The sequence below is a fragment of the Apus apus genome, chromosome 1, assembly GCF_020740795.1.
Source record: "Apus apus isolate bApuApu2 chromosome 1, bApuApu2.pri.cur, whole genome shotgun sequence".
Classification (NCBI taxonomy): Eukaryota; Metazoa; Chordata; class Aves; order Apodiformes; family Apodidae; genus Apus; species Apus apus.
The window spans coordinates 3,474,786-3,498,477 of NC_067282.1; the positions used below are offsets into that span (position 1 = coordinate 3,474,786).

General features: G+C 44.9%; 1 protein-coding gene across 8 annotated transcripts in view; it reads right to left on the minus strand.

Moving 5' to 3' along the window:
* The window catches only part of PAK1 (p21 (RAC1) activated kinase 1), an 81,050-nt gene that overhangs the window by 38,986 nt on the left and 18,372 nt on the right, over window positions 1-23,692 (minus strand). For 3 of the 8 annotated variants that reach the window (XM_051608727.1, XM_051608724.1, XM_051608728.1), the window contains one exon: window positions 14,443-14,521. The exons of 4 other annotated variants lie outside the window; for them this stretch is intronic. The gene's annotated coding sequence lies outside the window, so the exon portion shown is untranslated. Of the gene's footprint in view, window positions 1-6,422; window positions 6,442-14,442; window positions 14,522-23,692 lie in introns of those variants that run through there. One more of the 8 variants, XM_051608732.1, reaches the window with a different exon arrangement.

The window sequence follows — 23,692 nt, forward strand, 5'->3', positions numbered from 1 at the left end:
CAGCTCACCCAAGCTGCCCTGGCCTTTCCAGGGTAGCAGCACACTTCAGGAGGAATCCAAATCACCAGCAAGTGGGTTGCATTATGTTCTGTTGGAAGGGTCAGAGCAAGCTAGATCCCTGACACCCACAGAAAGCCTTAAGTAAATAATCCCTGCTGTGCAGATTTAAAGGCAGAAGTTTTGGAACAGGGTAATAGGTTATTCTGCAACAAGGAGCATGTTCAACAGTATTAGTCCAGACTCAGCTCTGGCTGCAGCAAGATCTTTCTGGAAACTGGAATTTGTTTGCATTAGGTTCTAAAAAAAAAAAAAGTTGGGAGTTAACTGCAGAACAAAGACCAAAGCAGGAGCAGTTTCTGTTTGGGTGGGAAAAGCAGTTCAATTCACAAATTTCATAAGCAGCAAGAAAACATGTTTCACTCCGGGAGAATTATTGGGTGGCAGAAAGTCAAAAGCAGTTTGCTCTCTGCAAGTGAGAAGTTTGGTTACAAAGCCAAGATTGCTGCTGGCTTCCAGGGAGCTGCTTTTCCACAGGCTGGACTCAGAGGAACCACGCTGGGACACACTCCAAACAGATCCCACAACCACACAACAGTCCCACAACCACACAATTGCTGTCCTGCCAACCTTCAAAGCCCTCTTCAGCCAAGCTACTGATGCTCAGTGTTAACTGGAAAGATCTGGACCGCAGGGCATGCTGTTCTTGCAGCTGCAGGGTGTTCAGAAAGGCAAATGCTGCCTGCAAGGCCTTCAGCTGCAACATCTTGGGCTTTGCTGAGAGCAGCAGTTCCTTAGCTTTTGCCAACCAAGCCATGGTGGGTCTGCAGCTCCACCTTCTTCACTTTTTGGTTCCCACTTTCTTCACACGTGTTGTCAAAGGAGAGGGCAGGCTGCATCCAAACAAGTGTGGCCAGCAGGGCCAGGGAGGCAATTCTAGCCCTCTACTCTGCTCTCGTAAGACCTCACCTGTGTCCAGCTCTGGGACCCTCAGCACAGGAAGGACATGGAGCTGTTGGAGAGAGGCCAGAGGAGGGCCACAGAGATGATCCAAGGGCTGGAGCAGCTCTGCTCTGGAGACAGGCTGAGGGAGGTGGGGCTGTTCAGCCTGGAGAAGAGAAGGCTCCAGGGAGACCTTAGAGCACCTTCCAGTGCCTGAAGGGGCTCCAGGAAAGCTGGGGAGGGGCTTTTCACCAGAGAGGACAGTGATAGGACAAGGGGTGATGGCTTTAAGATGAAAGAGAGGAGATTTATGTCAGACATCAGGAGGAAATTCTTCCCCATCAGGGCAGGAAGGCACTGGAACAGGTTGCCCAGGGAGGCTGTGGCTGCCCCCTCCCTGGAGGTGTTGAAGGGCAGGTTGGATGAGGCTTGTGCAGCCTGGGCTGGTGGGAGGTGTCCCTGCTCATGGCAGGGGGGTTGGAACCTGATGATCTTTAAGATCCCTTCCAACCTTCACCATTCTATAATTCTATTGCACAGCTCATACAGCTTCGGACAAACCTTCACACACAAGGAGCTCTGTAACAGGTTTGACCCCAGCCCTGCTTCCTCCCAACACAACTGTTTTAAATTTCAGATCAGCATTTGGGGTATGGATTTTAACAGTGGGACAGTTTTGGCGTTTGGGAGGGGTGGGGGAAAATGAGCTGTGCATTTGTCTGGGTGTGTTCTGGCATGTGCCCTGCGAATCTCCCACCACTCGTGCTCCAGCCTCCACGCCATTCTTCAGTATAAACCAGAGCAGATCTAAGTGACAGCTGGAGTGCCAGCCATGATGTGGTGCAAACGACTACTCTCCCTATTTAAGCAGTGGAAAAAAAAGTCTAAATTAAAACCCAACTGGTAAACTTGGCAGCCATTGCTGATCACGTATCTTGTGCAACCTGAAGATGCTGAGGCCTCACTGACAGGTTTTGCACATCACAGTGTCAGGGGCTGGTACTGAACTGGCACAGCTAAAGCTTTGGAAATGACATAAGCAGAAGTGCTACTGAAGAGCTGCACTCTTTGCATTTCTTCTTATTCAAGCATGAGAAAGCAAACTGCTGGGAGGGAGCTAGGAACATGCTGCAAATAGGGAAGCAGAAGGAAAATGAATGTTAGCAGCTCTGTGCCTGCCAAACAGCCCTGCCCAGGAGTGGGCACCACATTTGCTGCACTAACACCCTGGTTTACTCCTACAGGGGGCTGAATAAAGGTGCATCCAAAGATTCCCCCACCAGCCCAGACTCCCTGGAGCTGCAGGCATGACTGAAATAGCAGGGGAGGCTGCCTCATCACTGGGTCCCTCTTCCACTGAGCAGAGAGGTGGGAACTGGTGCTTGCTACTTGCTGTCTGAAGCATGGGACTAAGCAGGGGACAGAGTAAAGTTTATTGCATTGGGGAACGGATGCACCATCGGACCAGAAGGTGACACAAGCAAGAGAACAGAGCAGTAAGAAAATTAAATGATAAGGGGATGAAAACTCCCCCAGATTACAGGCAGAGGCTGGCCTAGTGCTGAGGCAAGGAAAAAGAATGTAAGTAAATGAAAACCAAAATGAAAACCTAAGAAAAGAAACCTCTGGATGTCAGGCATCCCCACCCTCAGTTCCACCAGAGCAAAACCCCAGGGACATCTGCTCACAATTTCTTCAGCATAAGAGGGTTTTTCAAAACCCTTTCGTTGGAATGGATAGAGCACAGTTCTACTGCAAGGCTAGAAACACTGGCTGGACCAGCACTTCTTTATCTTACATTATTCCCTGAATGTGCAACTCCTGAGAGGTTACATAGCTTAACAAACAATGTTATTCTGCACCCGATCACTGCAACTTCAGTGCAGACAATGCTTGTAGTACAGCCTCTCCTTTCCTCCCCATCACTCAAGACCTCAGATCTTTCTCCTCATTTAAGTCTAGTGTTTGGAGGCACAAGAGCTATGTAATGAGCTCGGAGACTGGGGGGTGCGAGAAATCCTCCAACCCACAAAACTAAGGGACGGGTTCTACAGAAGTTATCCCCTGTAAGGTCCATACTGAGTGACTGGAGAGTGTGGCCAGGGGAGCACGACCATCTCCCTCAGCGTAGCCCAGCTGACTGCTTCAGGAAGAAGAGAATTCCTACAAGCTCCTGACAACCGACATGTGAGCAGGCTTTAAACAACCCCCCTTGTGTAGCCTCCACTCAAATTCAGAGCACCAGGCAGTTCTTCACCAGCCAGCATAACGTCAGCACCACTCACTGAAGTGAGTCACTCTGCTCAGCCCGATCCATCCCGACAGGAATGCAAAGCAACACCAGGCCCAGGCACTTCCTTCTGCACAGCAGCACGACTCTGCTTTGAGAAATTCATCTTGTGTTTCCACAGTATGATTAAGTGAACAGGGGAAGCAATGAAACAGCACATAAACTTTTCAGCTGGCGTCAGAAGAAGGAAAACATTTTAGCTGCAGACACAATTACTCTCAACTACTATATATATATTAACATGCCAGCACTCAACCCAAACCCCACAGACACCACTAGGAAGTCACAGTCATGAGGTAAGACTATTGTTTCTGCAGCCATTTGGGAGTACTGGAAGTTTGAGTTGTTTCAGCACACAGTAGTGATGACAAGTTTTATTACGTGCTGCAACCTGTGACTACCAGAAGTTAAGTTGTGGTGGCCTTCCCTGCACCTCCCCCTCAGCTTTTGAAGGCCATTAGCTAAATGAGTTCACCCCAGCCTCAACAGAGTCGACCAGCAGACCTGAAACTCTCCTTTCAAACCCACAAAACCCTTCTGCAAAAAAGGAAGGAGTGCCAGACAACCACACACACGGGGACAAGAGACTCAGGAAACCACATGGAGGTTCCAAGACAGAGCAGGTGGAGGCATCAAACAGAAGACAGCACCCACAGATGCCAACAGCAGCATCCAAGAGTCCAGAGCACAGAGACATCCCAAGATCCATGCAGGCCTGCAGATCTGCATGAAGTAGATATGGCTCAAAATCATGACGTTCGTGCCTGTAGTTTGACTGTGAAACAGGCACAAGCTCCTGAGCCGTTCATCTAGAGGAGCAGGACCCCAACATATGTAGAACCTTCTGGCACTACTGTGTGTAACACACACTCACGTGAGAAGGAAAAAACAAAAAAGGAACAAAGATCCTCTATTTATGTCATTTTTCCTTCTGGTAAACCACATCATTTCAGACCTGCTGCTCCGGGCTGAACTCTTAAGTTTCTATCAAGCTGGTCATGTTTTCTTTGCATTCCTTAGCAAGACAGGCAGATGACTGATTGCTAAAACAGAAAGCAATTTGAAAGTCAGAAGAGCTGAAACCTACGCTACAGCAGATGCCATAAAGATAACTATGTCCAACGCATACTAATTGCTGGAGTCAACATGAAAACTCATAAAAGAGCCATCTATAATTCATGTAGTCTGGCAAGACAGTAGCTGTAAGTTACTCACTACAACTTACAGATGAATAAACTATATTAAACAAGAGAGGAGGGAGGGAGATGCTCAGCAACTGTTTTTCCCCCCTCTCTTCCTACTACCAGAAGGAAACCTCAGTTTTTCCCAAGAAGCTGTTTTTCTGTTGTTGCCAGGGTGAGGAAGGAGTGTCTTGCTCACCAAAAAAAAAAGGCAGGAGGAGTCTTGACCTTTAATTGAGTTGATCCTGATCAGAACAAGCATTTTATCTCTGCACCAGTATCCCTGGACCCTCCATCCCATGCCTAGAGATCAGTTGTGTGCACAGAGTTAAAATCTCCTTCTTCCTCCTTACACTGCCCTGGTGGGAGGTGGGAAGGAGGGAAGAGGCAGGGGCCAACCCCCTGCTCTGTTCAAACATATTGCAAGCAGCAGATTCCCCCCCAGGTGTCACACTTTCATCCAAATCCCAACAGAAAAATTAACGGCACAGTTTACCAGCTGGGTTTTGACACAGGATGAAGAAGACACTCATCTGTTATTTCTTTCATCACTTTGCATGGGACTAAGTCTCAGACACACTGAAGGAAAGGAACCCCACACATGTCCTACCTGCAGAAGAGGCAAGAAGTGTCCCTTCCCTCCACCCACCAGTGAATGGGATCTGGGACACTGTCTGCTGTCACAGAAAAGGGCAACACACCCTGAGGGAGGACAGACTGTCACATTTAGAGGTGATTAAAAAAAAAAAAACACAACCAGTAACCGTAGCATCCAGCTGTCTCCCCAGCCAGTTACTCTACACCTGAGTGCTGTGCAAGTGTGCCAATTAAAAAAATAAATAAAGCAAGGGCCATCAATGCATCAGCCCAGACCCAACATTCACATGTGAATTTAAAAAAAAAAAAAAGGGGGGGGTTTCATAAAGTTCTAATAAATGAAGACTTAAAAAACAGCACTGTTTGCTCATCTATCTTTAGAATTTACCTGTTAGACCCCTGCAGTTGCTGCCAACACCCAGAGATGCAGATGAAATCTCTAAATTAAATGGAATAATAATTAAATCACTTAGAAAAAAAAAAAAAAAAGAGCTTATCTAGAAGAGAATGCATCCAGTGCTACAGCCAGAGTGGGTGGGTGTGAGGGGTGGGAGAGCCATTCTCATGGCAGATGGCCAACTACAGGTTACAGCCTTGCTCCACTGCCAGCATTATTTCCACAGTGCTAGACATAAAGGATGACTGACCAGTTACAACTCCCCAGCAATGCTGGAGAACTCCATGACTTGGAATTTTAAAAGCCAAAAGACTGGTGGGTCTTTAAAAAAAAAAAATAAATAAATAAGCCTTTAGTTCAACTCCAGCTGTTTGGGCTAAAACCAGGGGCTGCTAGGTGGGATTCCACAGCCCTTATTTTTTCAGGAGGACATGGACACCACCACAGCAGGCACTGCACCTGGGCAGGAGAGCTGCAAAATCTCTCTCTGGGCAGATATCCCTGCTAACCCCTCGTACTGCACAGAGACACTTCTGAAGAAGAACAGACTAATTATAACCCCTCGACTCCTAGCAACAGAGCAGAGTTCTCCTTTCACTCAAGTTAAGGAAGCTTCTTTCTGTTTTGTTTTAAATAACCAAGGCCCAGCTTGCACCAGCCTCCAGGGGGTTGGCCCATGCATGACTGCTGTGACAGTAACCCAGACACATGGAGGGTTTTCAGTAGCATTGAGGCAGGTCAAGCCCTTTCCACCAGATTAGGCTTGAATCCAATAGTGCAGAGGGGCAAAACCAGTTTAAATTGTCATGTTTAGACTTACCTTCAGCTGTTCCATGAAAAACTGGCAGTCTCAAACATTTTGCAGTCAATGCCAGCTAAGCTCAAGCACCTGGAGTACACCAGGAACTCACTTTACTTGTGCTCTAGTCAGGTAGCTAAAGCTGTGAGAGCTGCAGAGACCAGCTCCAGCTGTTCCCATCCCTGAGCAGCAGCCTACTCATTTTGACCAAGCACTTACCCTATTCTAGCAGTGCTTTTAAACAGCCCAGGAGAAATAAAATGCATCTGTATTAAAAAAAATAAAGAAAGAAAGAAAAAAAAAGAAAGATCCAAGCTGAGCCAGAAGGAACCAAGAGTATAATTTTTAAAAGCTCTCAACTCACAAATCATCCTCCTTATTTCCTCATATCCAGAAGTGCTGTCTCCCTTCCCCCAGCTACATGCCTGAACAAGCAAGTTGACTGTTGCAGATGTCAGGACAGGCTCCATTTTCCAGCAGGGAACGGAGCAGCCTTGGCTCTGGTTCCACTTTTGCTCACAGGAAGGCAGGGCTTGAACAGAACAAGTGGCTGAAGTCAGAGCTTGCTAAGCAGGGTGGGAAAAATAAAGGCCTCTTATGCTAAAGCATACCCAAAGCCCATACAAGCAGGTTTCCTGGAGGAAATCTGTGTTCCAAAGGAAATTATTAGATGCAGCATAAAGAAAATTTATTAAAACACAGAGTTAAACACACTCTCCCTACTCTCCCCACCTAAGTTACTTGGCTCTAATTCCAAACTGCACATTAGCAGCCAGAGCAACTGAAAGCAGCCGAATCATTAATCATTTTTCCATTCAAAAGTTCCCAAGCCAGAAGGTAAACTGAGAGCACAGGGCTCAGAATGAAGCCCTGCTATCCCCTAACGTGCAATTATTCCCAATACAACACAGTTATATCTTACACAGGCAGAGGTATCTGTGAAAACACAGCACCTATCCTAAATGGCAAATGTCATTTAACAAAGTGCCTGCAACGGGAGCAGGGGTAAGAAGTATGTCAGAAAACTAGGACATTGCCAGGTCAAGTCAACAACATCCCACAAATCACAGAGGACACCATAAGGCAGTGGTTAGCAAAAAGCCACTGTGTGTAAACAGCAGGAAGTTTGTGTCAACCTGTAAAAAGGTTGAGATTTTCTGACGGAGCCCTGCAAAGAAGAAACGGGTGTTCTTCAGAGCAAAACTCATCCAACTCCTTTCCCTCTGGGAAACTGAACAGCAAGACAACAAGACAGGCATCGTTGAACGATGAAGCCATCCAAGAGCCTCAATTAGGCTGAGGGGGGAAATGCTGCAACAGTTCAGCACTAATTGGAAATGCAAACTTCCATCAGCAGAGCAGGGCTGGCTCCTGTCTGTAGCCCCATTGTGTTCACTGCAGCTAATGAAGTAGGAAGCCATGTGCTCCATAGTATTTATGTAATGACTGGCAAAGCTGTCACATTCCCTTAATTGCCAGCCAGGATTTTCATACTGGCAGTAGTTTTCAATTAAAGGAAATAGCAAAGATTGCTTCAGTTTCAACATTGCTTCGTTACAGTTTTGGTTCTTCAAAGCTGGGGAAAAGGGAAGAATGAATAATTCTCCCAGGACAGAACAAGCTCTGCATCAAACATGAGCTTTTTGCAGACAAACTGAATTAAGAGACAAGGAAAGCACAGTCAGATACCCAGAACTGACAGAGCTAATTTAGCATCAGTAAAGACAAACATTTTGAGAACTGCACATAAATCTGCTTCAGGTTTGCCATGATTACTCCTTCAATTATGGTCCATGTAATGCTCTAAAAGCAGCTCATTTAAAAGGCAAAATGAAAAACCTTAAGGTAGCTTAGGGTTTCCACCTAACTGAGATTTCACAGTAGAGCCTCCTTGCCTGGGAGATCATCAGCTCTGTGTTTACAATTATAAACCACCTAACAAAATGTCTTATTGTACCTAGTTCATAATCCCAGTATGCACAGAAGGAAGAGCAGTGAGTGCCTGGTGTTCCCAGACTTCCTTACTTGTGCCATTGGGCTGCAGAGCATTCAGGAGTCCATTAAGAATGGTTGTTTCATTTAATGGGCAGCAGTTTGTTTTTAAGAGGTACCATCAGGCCTTTTATCACATCGTTTAGTAGCATCCCAATCAAACTTATTGTCCATCAGCAAAGAAAGCTTTATAGGAGGGGTACAAAGGATCTGCTGTTTCTGCAACATATTGGGACACAATTGGGCATCAGTGCTCGGTTAAATAAAGCCCATGAGCCAAGTGAACTATTTCTACTCCGCTGAATAAAAGATATAAAATACAAGAACATCACTTATTACAGTAGCAGGCCCATTTTAAGGCACCATGTAATTAGGAGTAGGAGTTAATAACAGGACCAGAAATAGTCGGCAAGGTTTTCCTCAACATCTTTGTCAAAGTCCTTCTGGGGCATGGATGTTCCTATCCTGTTACGTGCCAGTTGTTCTTGCTGCAATTGCCTTAAAGATCATCTGGTTCCAACCCCCCCTGCATGAGCAGGGACACCTCCCAGCAGCCCAGGCTGCTCCAAGCCCCATCCAACCTGCCCTTCAACACTGCCAGGGATGGGGCAGCCACAGCTTCTGTGGGCAACCTGGGCCAGGCTCTCACCACCCTCACAGTGAAGCATTTCTTCCTAATATCTCATCTAAATCTCCCCTCTTCCAGCCTGAAACCGCTGCCCTCTTGTCCGATCGTTGCATGCCCTTAAAAAAAAAGTCCCTTCCCAGCTTTCCTGTAGGTCCCACAGTTTTGCAACAGCTCCAAATGCAGTAGAGGCTGATCAGGCACAGCCCTGTCAGCATCTGCAGCAAGTGAGTCGCTTCTTTCAGTCCCGGGGGATGAGCAGCTACATCATAAAATTAGCAACAATATGAACTGCAAATTCAGCAGAACTCGGATTTCACTGATGGATGGACTGCCAGTATGCATGTTTTATTCAGCTCAAGACTGCTTTGTCAGGAGGGTTGCATCTCCCCTCTGTTCTTAAAAAGCTCAAAATCATCTTGATGGTCACTACTGAGCAGCCAAGAAGCTCTATAGACAGTCTTGTGCCTTTATCCAAGTGCTAGCCAAAACCCACCAGGTTTCTAGAATTAAGACGACCACCAAAACCTGCTATTCTAGGAAGCTGTAGGGTCAAGGCATGTTGTTCAGCACCGTGTTCCCTCCCATCACCACAAATCACCTTGCTGAAGTCCCACAGCTGCTTCCTGCTAAGGTCATCAGCATGTGAATCAGCCTCCCTGAGAGAGCACAGCATGCAGCAGATCAAGATGCAGAGTTTTCTGATCATCCTTCCTTAATCCCAAAAATTCAGATTCAAGCATGTTCACTACCAGCCTCTCCTTCCACTCTTTCTTTACAGCCATTTCATCTGGGCTGAATTTCCACCATTCCTGGTTATTCTTGTACTACTGGTATTTGCAGGTACTGATTCACAGCCTCCCAAGATAAGCACGTTTGGCTGCTTGTATTTTTAAGAAAAGTCACTTTAGGCTGGAAATAACTCTTGTTTTTCTGTGAACACTCTTCACTGTATATCTAGTTTTATCAGAGTACCTTAAACATTCTACTTTAACAAAAGCCTCGGAGTTTTATAATATTTTAGTAGAGCAACAGACACTGATAAAACAGACATTCAAATTTGTGGCCTGCCATTGTGCTAGGTCCCTTTTAGCTTTAAAAAAACAGAAGTTGGATTTGAGCCTAATATATATTCTTTAAACTTCTCACATGGTCTGAATTTACAGCCTCATCGGTGAAACTTCCCCTGAGGGTTTTAATCCTTCACCCAATTTAAAAAGTACAAAAGCCTAATGCTTGGGTTCTGACCAAGCAGAACCCAGATAGCTCAGACAGAAGTGGTCAAATCCCAAATAATTATTTTTTTAAAAGGGGTCTCAAAAAGCAGCCCTGATCAAATCAGTCTGTCATTTTAATATGTTACCAGGTTCTGTCTTAGATACAAGATGATGATCTGTCTCCAGCCACTGTTCCACTACCTCCTAACCTTTCTCTCCCCCAGGAGGCATCTGTATTCTTGGGTGCTTCCTTGGAGATTCATTAACTGCTCCTTCCTCACAGGCTGACATTATTGGCATTTTTTCAGAATACATTTCTGAGCATTTAAAAGACCTGTAAGGAGAGAGGAAAATAAATACAGAATAACATCCATTCATCATTCTCTCTGTCAAGACATGGCAGGTAAAGAGAAGACTGGAGTTCTGGCTAATGTCTTTAAAGACCATTTTCTGTCTTGCAAGCCTGGGTGTCATTTAGAGAATGTGAAATGCTGTGTAAAAGTGTCCTCTTAGGGAGAGGGGGAATTACAATATTGGTATCTCTAATTTAGGAGGTAATTAGACTAGTAATAACAAACCAGAGCTGAATGGATGCTCAAAACAATCTAGTTAAAATTTTATTTTAATTAAAAATCAGCCAAATAATCCTATTATCCCAAGGACTGCCTTAGGCAGGGCCCCAATCCAGCACATCTTTTTTCAATCACTTTCTGGGTGCAAAACTAGAAGATTAAAAAAAAAAACAAACCACCACTGTAAGCTACCAGCATGATCCTTTCTGTACAAGCTCCTCTCCACATTGGAGAGCTCAGGAAGGTAGAGAAATAAATGATCCCATGTCAGTCAGCCACTTGCTAAGCCACTTTAAAAACAAAAACAGTGAAAAGAAAACCAATGAAATAAAAGCAGCCTAAATCTCAGGCCAATAAACACAGGTTTTTCCATTCTTCACCCCACCACCTGCAAACATTGCCTCAAAGGGCACCTCTTATTTCCTCACATTTCCACCTCTTTGAACTCCTTTGTCAAAAAGGAATATGCAGCCCTTCTACAGCTGCACAATTTACATGATTTTTTTTTTTAAAGAGGAAAGTATTTTACAAATCATGTTTCATTTCTGGATTTGCTCTCACATGCTCTGGGGGGCCTTGCTGCATGACAAGCATTTTACCCATCGTAGTGATAGGACGAGGGGTGATGGCCTTAAACTAGAGCAGGGGAGATTCAGGTTGGGTATCAGGAAGAAGTTCTTTACACTGAGGGTGGTGAAGCTCTGGAACAGGTTGCCCAGAGAGGTGGTGGAGGCCCCATCCCTGGAAACATTCAAAGTCAGGCTTGATCAGGCTCTGAGCAACCTGATCTAGTTAAAAAGGTCCCTGTGCACTGCAGGGGGGGCTGGATTAAATGACCTTTTGAGGTCCCTTCCAGCCCCACACATTCTATGATTCTGTGAGGTAAGAGTATGTTCTACAGCACACAGTGTGTATAAACTGCATGTCACACACGTGTGTGTATAAATGTCCACACACAGGTGTGTATGTGCATGGGTGTGTGTGACTTGCACCATCCAAAAATAAATAAAGAAATAAAAAAGCTGTAAAAAGCTATAAAGCACAAGAGACAGCCCTGAATTCATGTAACTTGGTATTATGCCCTGCCTGGTTACTCCTGTAAGTATGCATAGACCAGATCTTGTTTCTACTAGCTGGAATGCACATTAATATATTAAAAAAATAAACCAAACCAACCCCCAGAGGTACATAAACAAGGTTGTTGCTCAAATCTGCATTGGCCTCATGCATTCAGGTTATTCAGCCACTGCTACTCACTATAAATACACTCAAGAATTAAATGAGAAAAGAAAACCATGACAATTCTTGAGCACATTTCCTCTTCCAAGACACTTCTCCTTGTTGGAGGGAGGCCCAGGCAGCTCAGAAAAGGGTAACCTCACCACTTCCGTTCAGGCTTGTGCTGAAGAAAGAAGAGATTCAAGGTCTTCCAATTCCAGAAAAAGAAATCCTCCACTGCAGAAGTTTCTTTCTGCCAGGTCACCACACAGAAGACACTGGTGGCTCCCCAGCCATCTCCTACACCACTCCTTATCCTGCTGAGCCCTCAAGCCTACCAAACTCAAACTCCCAAATACCTCTGGCTTATTGGGAGGTGAAGATGATGTCAACAGACATAACTAACAACATTTCTGAACCACTTGGAAGATTTCAATGTTATTTATTTTTAGTATTTGAGTGTGTAAATCCAAGGAACTGGTAGGCAGAAACACATTTCATTCATCCTGGTGTTTCGTGGTACAACTAAGCTTCAGCTGCCAGGCCCTCTTGCCTCCTCCACTGCCTGCATCCCTCAAATATCACTGGGAGATCAGGTAGGGTGGTTTCAGTGTGTCCACAGTGAACATCATTATGACAAAATGGGAAGATTGTCCTTATTACTGGCTTTCCACAGCCTTAAACCTTGTGAAAACCTGTCTGAGCAGACAAAAGCTGACTCCCTGCTGCTGGGACAGAGGGCAGAACCAGAGCAGTCCTCATGAATATGTAGAAGTGGTGGGTGTTTCTTTTCCCCTCTCCACCCCCAAAATAACAGTTAGAACAACTTCTAGACCTCTACACTGAAGAAGAAAATCCCTACAAAGCAGCAAGGTCTTGGTTTTAACCTGGCAAATTTGTTCAGTGCACAGTCAGAAATCCATGCAGGATTAAGCATGGTCATCCAGCAGTGATGGGGCTCAGGATCTCTGCTGTGCTGCAGCACGGAGGTCACCAGGGCCAAACCCCACCTCACCTGCAACATCTCACACACAAACCTAGCACAGAATATTGAGGCCACGGGACCCTATGGCAGGAGCACCTGCAAAGACTGACTGATGCAGCCACCCAAGTAGGAAGCTGAGAGAAGAGGCAAGAGTTGGTTTGAACCATTTCTACACCATCAGTGCTTGCACTAATTATGGTAGCCAACAGCAGCAGTCACCCTGATGGGAGGGCTGAACAAAAGTGACACAGCTGTCAACCACATTCAAAGGACCAAATCCTCAAGAGCTCATTGTTTTGGGGGTCAGAACACAATCCATCCAGCAAGATACAGGGGCTTGCAGCTTTTCTAGGGCAGAATGCTTTCAGAGAGTAGCTACAGCTGATGCAAACGTTAAAAAACTAAGCCTCACTTGCCTGTTTCTCAGGGGGATTTAAACAGCAGGTGAGTGGGGCTGGTCTGTGGGACATGACCCTTTTTTATTGCACCTATTTAAATGCAAATTGTTCCCCCTCCTTTCCCCCTCTCAACACCATCTGTTAGCCCAGAGGTTTAGATTGTGCTTAGGGTGTAGGTTTTGGGGGAGGGGGATGTAGATAAAGCACTGAGAAAATTTCAGTTGATGCCCCTATTTCCTCTGGGGCACAGTTTAGGAAAGGGGGGGGGGGGGAAATCACTTTGCAATACTATTAAATTACAATAGGATTCTTTCTCTCATTCTACTGCACCTTTCCTACCAACCCCATGGATTTCCCTGTCCAGCTTTTAGCCAACAAGCACCACTGTATAGTAACACAGAAGGTTGCTATGGTGTTAGCATAGAGCATGAGCTGGTAAAGTATCAAAGATACATGAAATTAAAGTCTTAAATAATAATAATGATGAAGTCCTTCACTCCAAGGCTCAGTATTTAATGTTATTTTAGTGCTAAGGAAGTTACCTCATCTCTGTCTGATTTTCCCCAGTGAACAGGAAGGTACTTTCAAGGACTGTGGAGAGATCTGATTAATTAAACACTTCACCCAGGGTTCTGGATTCCTTCTAAAGAAAAGATGATGGGTGATGGCACAGAGTACAGGTTCAGGAGGCTTGAAGATGACACAGTGTTGGGAGGGGTGGCTGACAGACCAGATGGGTGTGATGCCACTCAGAGGGATATGGACAGACTGGAGAAACAGGTCAACACCCATTGAAGTTCAACAAATAAAACTGCAAAGCTCTGCCCCTAGGGAGGAATAACTCCAGAAACTAGCACAGACTGGGAGCCAAGAGGCAGAAAAGCAGCTGTGCAAAGAAAGTGGACATCAAGTTGACCATGGGCCTCCAAAAGCACCTTTGCAGCAAAGAAGGTCAACAGCATCTGGGCTGCATTAGGAAAGACACTGCCAGCAGGTCAAGAGAGGTGATCCTTCCTCTTTGCTTCAGTTTGGTGAGACACATCTGGAGTGCTGGGACAAGTGCTCACCTCCCCAGTACAAGAGAGACATGGATATACTGGAGATAGTCCAGTGAAGGTCCACAATGATGAAGGGACTGGAGCATCTGACAGATGAGGAGAGGCTGAGAGATGGGACCATTCAGGCTGCAGAAGGAAAAGCTCAATGGGGGTATCATCAAGATGCATAAATACCTGATGGAGGTGTAAAGAAGATGGAAGCAGGCTCGTCTTGGTGGTATCCAGCAACAGCACAAGGGGCAATGGGCACAAACTGAAATATAGGAAATTCCATTTAAATGTAAGGAAGAGGGAGGGAAAAAAATAAACACAAAACAAACAAACAAAATAACTTTTATCCTGGGGAAGGAACCAAACCACAGAACAGGTTGCCCAGAAAAATCATGGAGTTTCCATCCTTTGGGATGCTCAAAAGCCCACTGGACATGCCCCTGAGCAACTGTTCAAGCTGCCACCACTTTACATGGGAAGTTGGACTAAACTGTCCACAGAAGTTCCTGCCAACCTCACCAATTCTGCAATTCTAAGCCAGAGAAAGTGGCAGGGAGGCTCTAGAGGAAAGTGATACACAGCATCATTCAAACTACTTGTCTGAAGCAAGTGGATTTAGTCAATCACAGAATGGTGAAGGTTGGAAGGGACCTTCAAGATCATCAGGTTCCAACCCCCCTGCCATGAGCAGGGACACCTCCCACCAGCCCAGGCTGCACAAGCCTCATCCAAGGTCCCAGTTTAGTAATGAAGACAGATTAAAAGAGGTGGTAAGTGACAGCCTTGAGCAGAAAATGAGTGAAAAAGCTGGGCTCAGTAGTACAACATCCTCAGTTTGAGTTTTAACATGTGGAGTACAGCCCTGGTACTTGAGAAATGCAAGCACTTGTCCTAGTTCTCACACAGGCCTCATTCGTGATCTTGGAGGCACCAGAGAGTGGGAAAAAGATGGAAAAGATGTTTGTTCTGCCTTTCTCCCATCAGTCTTTCACCTCTTTAAAAGAAAAGCAATACAGGTAATTAGAGAGCACACAGCATGACAAAAAAAACCCCTCAACCCTTCCAGGTGCTTCTGCAACTGTGCATTCAATTCTGATGGGAAACGCAACTGCAGAGGGTGAAGAGGAGTGTGGGAAAACCCTTCCTCACCCTTGGAGCCCAAGTAATGGGACAGAAGAGCCCTCCCTAGCTTGAAGTATGAATAAGCAGAGACCACCCAAAGGGAAGCGGGGAATTAAGAAAATACAGGGTGGGCTTCAGAGCCTTGACTGCAGTTGAGCAAGTTCTGGGGCTGCCCCTGCACGGCGTTCAAGGCTGAAACCAAGACTGTCCAGGCAAACTGATGATGCTCTGCTGAGGTGAAGGAAAGGAACTCTTACTTCAGCTGGGAAGACTTCATGTCAAGCAAGATTTTTTAAAGGTTTTTGGACCTCTCTTTTTTTTCACTTTTGGTGTTGTTTTGGGCTTTTGAGTGTTGCTGGCCCAAACACACTATTTTCCTCTTTCTTACACTGACAGTCAGAACACATGACCTCAACTACCTGGTAACCATCAGGAACTTCAGGTACCTACTTTCCTGTTAACTTCTCAAATACATGCAATTCAGTATCTCTTACTGGAAATCAATATTCTGGCAAAAGTTGCAGGTATTTCATAGAAGTATATCATTTTTTAAATCCATTTTCTGAACAAATATTGTTTCAATAAATTTGTGCTGATATTTTGAAAGCATTTTAAAGTTTTCATTTTAAAAGTGGTTATATTTTCTTCACATTTATGAAAAGTAGAGTTTTCAGAACATCAGCATTTCCCCTCCAGACTGAGAGTTGTTTTTATCCACTGCTTCAAATCACCAGCTAATTTCTGTTTCCAGATCTCTGGCATTTCACCAGCATTACTCAGAATGGGAAGACCAGTTACTGGAATGTTTTCATTTAACCAACTTCTTGTTCACAAATCCAAGTACACGTATAAAATGTAAGGGCTGCAATCCTGCAGTCTGAACTGGAATACAAGATGCAGGCAGCAATTCTCACAGCTGCTTGAATTTTAAAAGACAGAAAGGTCATCTGTGATAGCAGTGGGGTCCTTGGCCTTAACACCAGTAAAACACCCACTGAAAACAGTGGGAGTCTGGCCTGGATTAGGATTTCAGGGTTTATCCCATAATGCCCTGTAGTGTTTCCCACACAGCACTACCTGACAGCTTCTGAAAACTGGCAAAATGCAAAGTGCAAAGGATGTGCTGACAACATCTGAGATGAGGTTTCCAAGGGTGCATTTTGTAACAATTGAATCCAGCTTCTCTGTCTGCATATGCACATATTCTCACCCTTCCACAATTCACAGGTTTTCCAGCATGCTGAGTTTAAAAGCACAGTGGCTAAAAACACATTTCCAAAAGCTACTCAATGCCAAACAAACTAGACCTTGAAAAGCAAAAAACCCACAAAGCAGTTGCATCCAGGACATCACTGAACTTGTGCAACAATCCCCCCACATTTGGTTCCCTTCTGTTATTACCGATGAGATAAGTAATGCCAACAACAGGCAGATGCTTGTCTAGAACCTCTTTCCAGTACCACCTCCCCAGGTGTCATCTTCTCCCTCAGATACCTCCAGAACAGCCCTAGGATAGTTACTGCCACCCCCAGTGTGACCTGTGACAAGGTGGACAGGCTTACAGCCAGGGATCATGGAAGTCCAAGAGCCTTTTGCTGCCAACACATTTGCCTCTGCCCTGAAATCTTCTGGCAGGGATGCTCAGGAAACCAGCCTGCTACTAGTTAATGGTCTTTCCCATCCCTGTGTTCCACACTCTTTATCTGGTCAATATGTGTACTTAGTTAAGTTTATGCCAGAGTTGAATGTCTTCCCTGAGGGAAACGTGGCTGTTAGCCCCATTCAACCCAATCTGACCTTTCTCCTGTGGGGACCCAAGCAACAGCCAGTTCATGGATTCCACCTTCATACAGGATCACTGCCCTGAACGGGGGGGCCTGGGTCCTGCCCAAATCGAAGTCACAAATTTCACTGAGATTAGTGCAGAGTTTGAGGCATCTGATTCTTAATTGCATCCCTGGAGGCAGCAGGGGGTTGCACTTGACAGGATCAACACCTGTGGGGCAAGTCAGACTGTCTCCCTGGAAGTAATCAATGCAGGAACTGGGACACAATAGGTAAGGATTTAGTACAGCCTCTTCAGCTGTCACAGCAGCTCCCTGACAACAACCAAAAGGAAAAAAACCCAAACAGAACAAAGAAGTTTAAAAGACAGCCAAGGGACAGTGGATCTTTCAGGAATCAAAACATGACTCATTTTGGAGTAAAGAGTGAAACTTAAGCACACGTGCTGCTGAACAGCCAAGACAGGTTCCAATTTAAAAGCAGCACTCACACCAAATGACAAGAAGACTTTGACAGATTGGTTGGTAACTGTGCATTTTACCCTGAAACTAGTCATTTTTTAAGATGATCCAAAAGCAGGAGAAGGAAAGAAGCCCAATTCTAAATGGGGAAAAAAAAAAATAAAATTAAAAAAAATCTCATAGTCCTGTTTATGACTTCGATGCTCTAGACTGGAAATATTTAAAGCAAGCAAAAGCCTGTCTGCTCTCCACTTGACAAACCTGTGGTAACATAATCACATTTCTTTATATATTGCCTTTCAGTGCAAATTAAAAGGCATAAGTAATTCTCTGACATACTATTGAAAACCACACACCAACATGAAATAGCAATTTATTGCATGCAAGTCCATTAAACTCTTACTTACAGCATAATAAAGAGCAGCCACACAGATTCCACTGTCACCACTGAGTGGAAAACCTAGGAAATTTGTCATCCCTGGCCCCTGGAGTCTGAGTGAGAGAAGCTGAACAGGGTTCAAGAAGCTGAGCAGGGTTTGTCCTCCAGGAAGACTGCAGGATCTTAGCTAACACAGCGATTGCCCTGAAGTTATCATGCACACTTTAGAGTGGACGAAAGGAGGTTTGAACTTCAAAAGTCATTTTTCAGGAAAAGCAGTGGAAAGCTTTTCAAACAATGACTGTGAAAGAGCAAAGGGAAGAGACGGTGCGTTTGTGTTGGTCAGTAAAGCACACAACTGTCACTGAGGAGGGTTATGGGAGACCAGGGCTCACAGGCCACACTGAAAGTGGCTTTATTTTCACAGAGAGAATGCGATTGTTGACCTCTCAGAAAGAACCCCAAATGAGACAGGCTGGCAAGCCAGAACAAGGCACCCAGCTGGCTCCACAGCCTAGAGAGAAGCTCAGTTCTCTGAAGCATTTTTATTTTCCCTTCCTCTTCCAGAATTCAAACTGGGGTGGTATCAATTGCTCTTTCTCAGATGGGAAGCCCTCTGAGAGCAAACCAGATTTGAAAGCTTTCTCACAAATAAACAGACCAGGCCATCAGAGCTTGCTGCTTAACACGGAGGTGTGAACGTTCAGGGCATCCGCAGGGCAGGCTTGGGATCAGAGCAGAGCTACAGCTGGATGTTCTCCAGGGGTATTTTAGGAGAACAGAATCAAATTGCCACACAAACACAGTTGCCAATTTTCAGTCTAATGTTACAGCAATTTACTTGACATGTTTTATTTCAGAGGACAGACTGGCAGAGTAATATTTTGTTGTTATTCATGTGTCCAAGTCCCTTCATGCAGCGTTCCTATCTTTGGAAAGGTACAGGATTCCTCCTTCTTCTAGTTCTGCCTTTGATCATAGAAAACAGGACAAATTCTTCATGCAGCCAGGAAAAAAAGGTGTGGATAGATTTGAGTTTAAGGTAGTTCTTAGTGAGATGCAGAGGAGCAGAGGCTGTTCAGTCCTCTGCTTTCTCTTCCAGGAGACCATTCAGAAAGCCAGCCCACAAGAAATTCACTATCTGGTGGCTGCATTTCCTGACACTTCCAACTCTTGTGACCCACACAGAGTCGAAACATCTGGGAAACAGGATTTTGCTGCCTCCAACCCCACAGTGCTCATGAGAGGTCAAATTCTGACCCCTTTTGAAAAGGCTGCCCAGAAAACGTGCGCATGATTAGCATGTTTCTATGCTCCCATCACCACATCACTGTCTGCCTATTTCAACTCTGTGTTTCCAAGCCTTGCAGGCACATTGCAGCATCACAGAGGACACCCTCAGAAGATCTGGGTGCATCAGACCATCTGTTAAACCCACAAGGCACCCGACATCACAAGATCTGTAGAGTGAGGAGTCAATGTTAAGCAGCGAGTAGAATTTCCTCCTCACCATTTCTATTAAAAGATCATTTTGGTCCCGATTGCCACAGAATTGCAATGTCACTTGAAGAGGACTTTTTGCTCACAGCACCATGTGAGATTTCAGGTTTCAGAATAGAAGCTGAGCTATCAAAAACCCAAGTGACTTATCCATCTTGTTTCCATTATAGAGCAGGGAATTCAACCATGCCCTTCAGGCTGGAGGAAAGCCCCTTCTCCACCAGACAAGGCTTCCTGAAAATAGGGTTAGAATCTGCCCCTACTTGACAGACATAAGTGGAGAATCAACACCAACTCTTCATTTGTTTAAGGTGTTTGTTTAAATCAAAGCAGCCACCTCTAGGAACAAAAACTGAAAGAACATTTTTGGCTTATATTGTAAGAATCCTTTTTCAGTAGAATATTGAGTCTGTTAGACTCTGCACTAGCATCTGAACTGTGCCTCTTCAAGATTTCAGAGCAAACAGATCAGTACAGTTTTAATCTAGAAAGTGAGAAGATAAAAGAGATTTAAGTGATTACAGACCCCTAAACCAATTACAAGAGTAATAAGGAATTTATTAGTTAAGGAATAACCATGTTATTCCTTAACACTGCTCATAAGAATTGAGCTCACTCTTCAGAAGTTTGTCATCTGGATTATTATTTTTCTAAACACTAAAGGGCTGTATCCCAACACAGAGCTTCAAGTCTAGGAGCTTTTTTGTCTGAACATGATCAAGCTAATCAAGCTAAGGAGCATGGAAAGTGGCTTCAGATTTATTTAGCAGGTGTGTAATTCCAAGCACCAACTTGATAACTAGGCTGAGCATCCACAGACACAAGAGGCACCAACTGTAAGTCAGAGAAGTGCCAAGTCCCAGACTAGTCACATGGAGGCACCAAAAAGTTCTCTCCTTTCTTGAATCCCTGGAAGAAGGGCCTTATTTCTTCTCTTTTCCACTTTGCGTGAGATTCCCTTTAAGTACAAATTCCCCCTTTCCACTTAACTTTTTGGCATCTTAATGCAAGAAGACAGACTTTAAAGAGAGCTTGAGTTGGGTAAGAACTGCACTGTCCTACTCCACAAGTGAGGTGAAGTGGTCCAGAGTCACACTCTGTGTAGTGACAGAAATGAAGAGCCCTGCAGAGTCTGTGAAAATCATGTTGTGATTTTAGTCACAATTTTAATGACTTTAGTCACAAACACCACTGACCCAACCAGCCTCATGAGGTCAGAGTGGTGTCTGGAGAGCAGCCTATGCTTCTGCAGGTGACCTCCTAGCCTTGAGCATGAATACTGGTGCCAAAGCAAAGGTTAATGATAGTGTCACTTGAGCAGAATCTGTCCCACAGGATAATGGTTACTGCTTATGGATCCCAAGGGAGCTCCACTGGAGAAATCTGAGGGACTATTTTTGCAGAAAGCCACTTGCACACACAAAGGTGGAGAAGGAAGGGGCACAAAGCTCTCCAGTGCTACTCTGCTTGCTTTTGTACTAGTTACAGAAATCCACAGCAGCACAGACTGGGGCATAAACTCCTTTCCGTGTTCCTCCTGTACGTAGCCTGGGCTCCCAGGGAGACTGACATGCCTGCCCCATGCCCCAAATCCCCCTCTGATGGCACTGCAGACTGGGCTGAGAAGACAAGCAGAGAGCCAGGTGACAGATTTCAGTGTGACAGCACTATTTCAGCACTGAAGCTGAAGCACAGCCCCAGTTTCCTAAAAACGAAAAGGCTTCCGTGAGACAATTCATGGGATTAAAGCTACACAAAGCCTTGAGTCACTTGCTGGGTCACAATCCAGCTGATTCTAAGAATCTGTATGCAGAGCTGCTTACCCAGAAATTAACCTACTGCCTTGGAAAGTGTTGCTTAATTTAGAAGAGTGATTACTTGCAGCACCTGCTGCTAGCCTCACAGCCTCTGATATGCCAGCTTCTCCAAAACTAATGCTAAGTCATCTAAAATTATTTTCCTAAGTAATTAAGAAAAGCACTAAAAAGAGATTGCTAAATGTAAACCATAACAGTCAGCTGGGTTACCAGCAGCAATTCAAACTACAATTTCCAAAGCAAATAACACAAGTTAAGGCAGCCTGAGCTGGAGTTGCACAGCTGGTCCTTGGAGCAGACTTAGATCCTCAGGCAGGTGTAACAGAAAACACACTGCACGGGTTACACCAAAGTGTGCACCACACCACCATCTCAGGACAAGCTCCACACAGCAAGAGAACCTTTGTAAAGGGGGGGGTCTCAGCACTAGCTATAAACATCCAAACATTATCAGTCCACTAGCTGGAAAAGCTGTGTGCTGCTTAAAAGAGAGTTCACTGAAGAAAACAAAACAAAACAAAATCAGTAGAAACAAAATTGGCTTCATCCTGGCTCAAACCAGGGCAACTGCTTCACTTCTAGAGCACTGACACAGGTTGCCCAGGGAGGCTGTGAAGTCTGCATCCTTGGAGTTGTTCAAAGCCATGGGTAACTGTCTCTGAGTGGCCCTGCTTGAGCACAGGAGCTTCGACCAGATGACCTCCAGACATTCCTTCCAACCTCAACCACTTTGATTCTGTGAAACATGTACCTTAACGTGCACCTTAACATGTGCAGACATCACAAAGAGCACTCCCTGTGGTTCCAAAAGGTAGTGCAAACCTTTATCTTTTTTGCAACTACCAAATGCATGTTTTTATTCTGTTTGAAAAACAGTGACATTTCAATGATGGTAACTGAGACTTTGGACACTCCCTTCCAGGGGAAGGAAGAGTTCAGAATTAAACATGGAACCCTTAACCACACAGGTCTGTCTCAGAGAACAGTTGGCCCACCTGCTCACATGGACAGAAGCTGGAAGTAATTCAAATCTGGGGGCTTATTTCTATTCCTCATCAAGACAAAGGCTATCAGCAAAAAATTCAGCTGGGATCTTAAAACCTCCTCCATGCATTCAGAAGAACTTCTTCTGCAGCTTGAAAACATCTAAGAGTATTCCTCCTTCCTCCCCTGACCCATATATATCAAGCTATAAAAGCTGCAAAAGGCCTATACAAAATTGTTTGCCTTTTAGGAGGTGGAACAAAGGACATAACATTCCTGTCTGAGTGTAACGAAAACAGTTTGAACAAGATTTCAAAAGGTTGCAGTCATTGCAGCCTCCCAGAACTAGAGGCACCCACTTGCAATTCAAGCTACACAGCTCATCTCTTTCAAGCCCAAAAGCTTGGCTAAGTTCTCAGGTCTTTTAGGGACACTAAGCAAAGGACCAGAGTGCCTCAGCTCCAGACACTGGCTGTCTCTGGAGCCAAAGAAAACAAAGTAAAACTCGAAGTACTGAGATTTGGGAGATCTGTGCAGGCAAAATCTCACTTCACCCATCACTGGACAGCTGTGTAGAAGTCCTGAAAGCATCACAGTTCATCTTACTCCTTAGGATGTTCTCACTTCTTTGCTTATGGCTTACGTATTTAAGCATCTTCTCATCTGTGCAGCTTGCAGAAAGAACCAACAATCTGCTGTTTCACTACACAATTCATTCAGAATAAAGAAACACCCCAAAATAGCTTTGGAAGAGAAAATTAGCAAGAGTTTCTGCAGAAATGGGTAATACTCCTTTCCCCTCTGACCCTTCCCTGCCCCTCCCCTTGGGGAGGTTTAGATTAGATATTAGAAAAAAAATTCTTCACTGAAAGGGTAATTAAACACTGGAACAGGCTGCCCAGGGAGGTGGTTGAGTCTCCATCCCTGGAGGTGTTTAAAAGACATACAGATGTGGTGCTTAGGAGCATGGTTTAAACATTGGACTTGGTAGACTTAGGTTGTGGTTGGACTCAGTGATATTAAAAGGTCTTTTCCAACCAGAATGATTCTGTGTTTGTGCCCCCTCAGCCAACTCTTTCTGCCTACACTAGAGGCTCAGGAAATGTCAGGATCTTTTTCTATAAACGATGCACAGAAATCCATCCCTGCATAAAACACTACTCAGTGAACAAGATGCTACTAATGTAGAGGAAGGACCAACAGCTGTGCAGCACAGAATGCCTGACAGTGCACAATAGCTCCTCTACCTGTGTATAAACTGAGGACATAGTTTAAGAGAGCTGGGAAAGGTCACACAAGTTTACAGCAGAGGAGAAGGACCATGCAGGTTTCCAGACTCTTGTTCTGCTCTGGTTCTGGGGTTTATATTTTTCCACCCTCCAAAG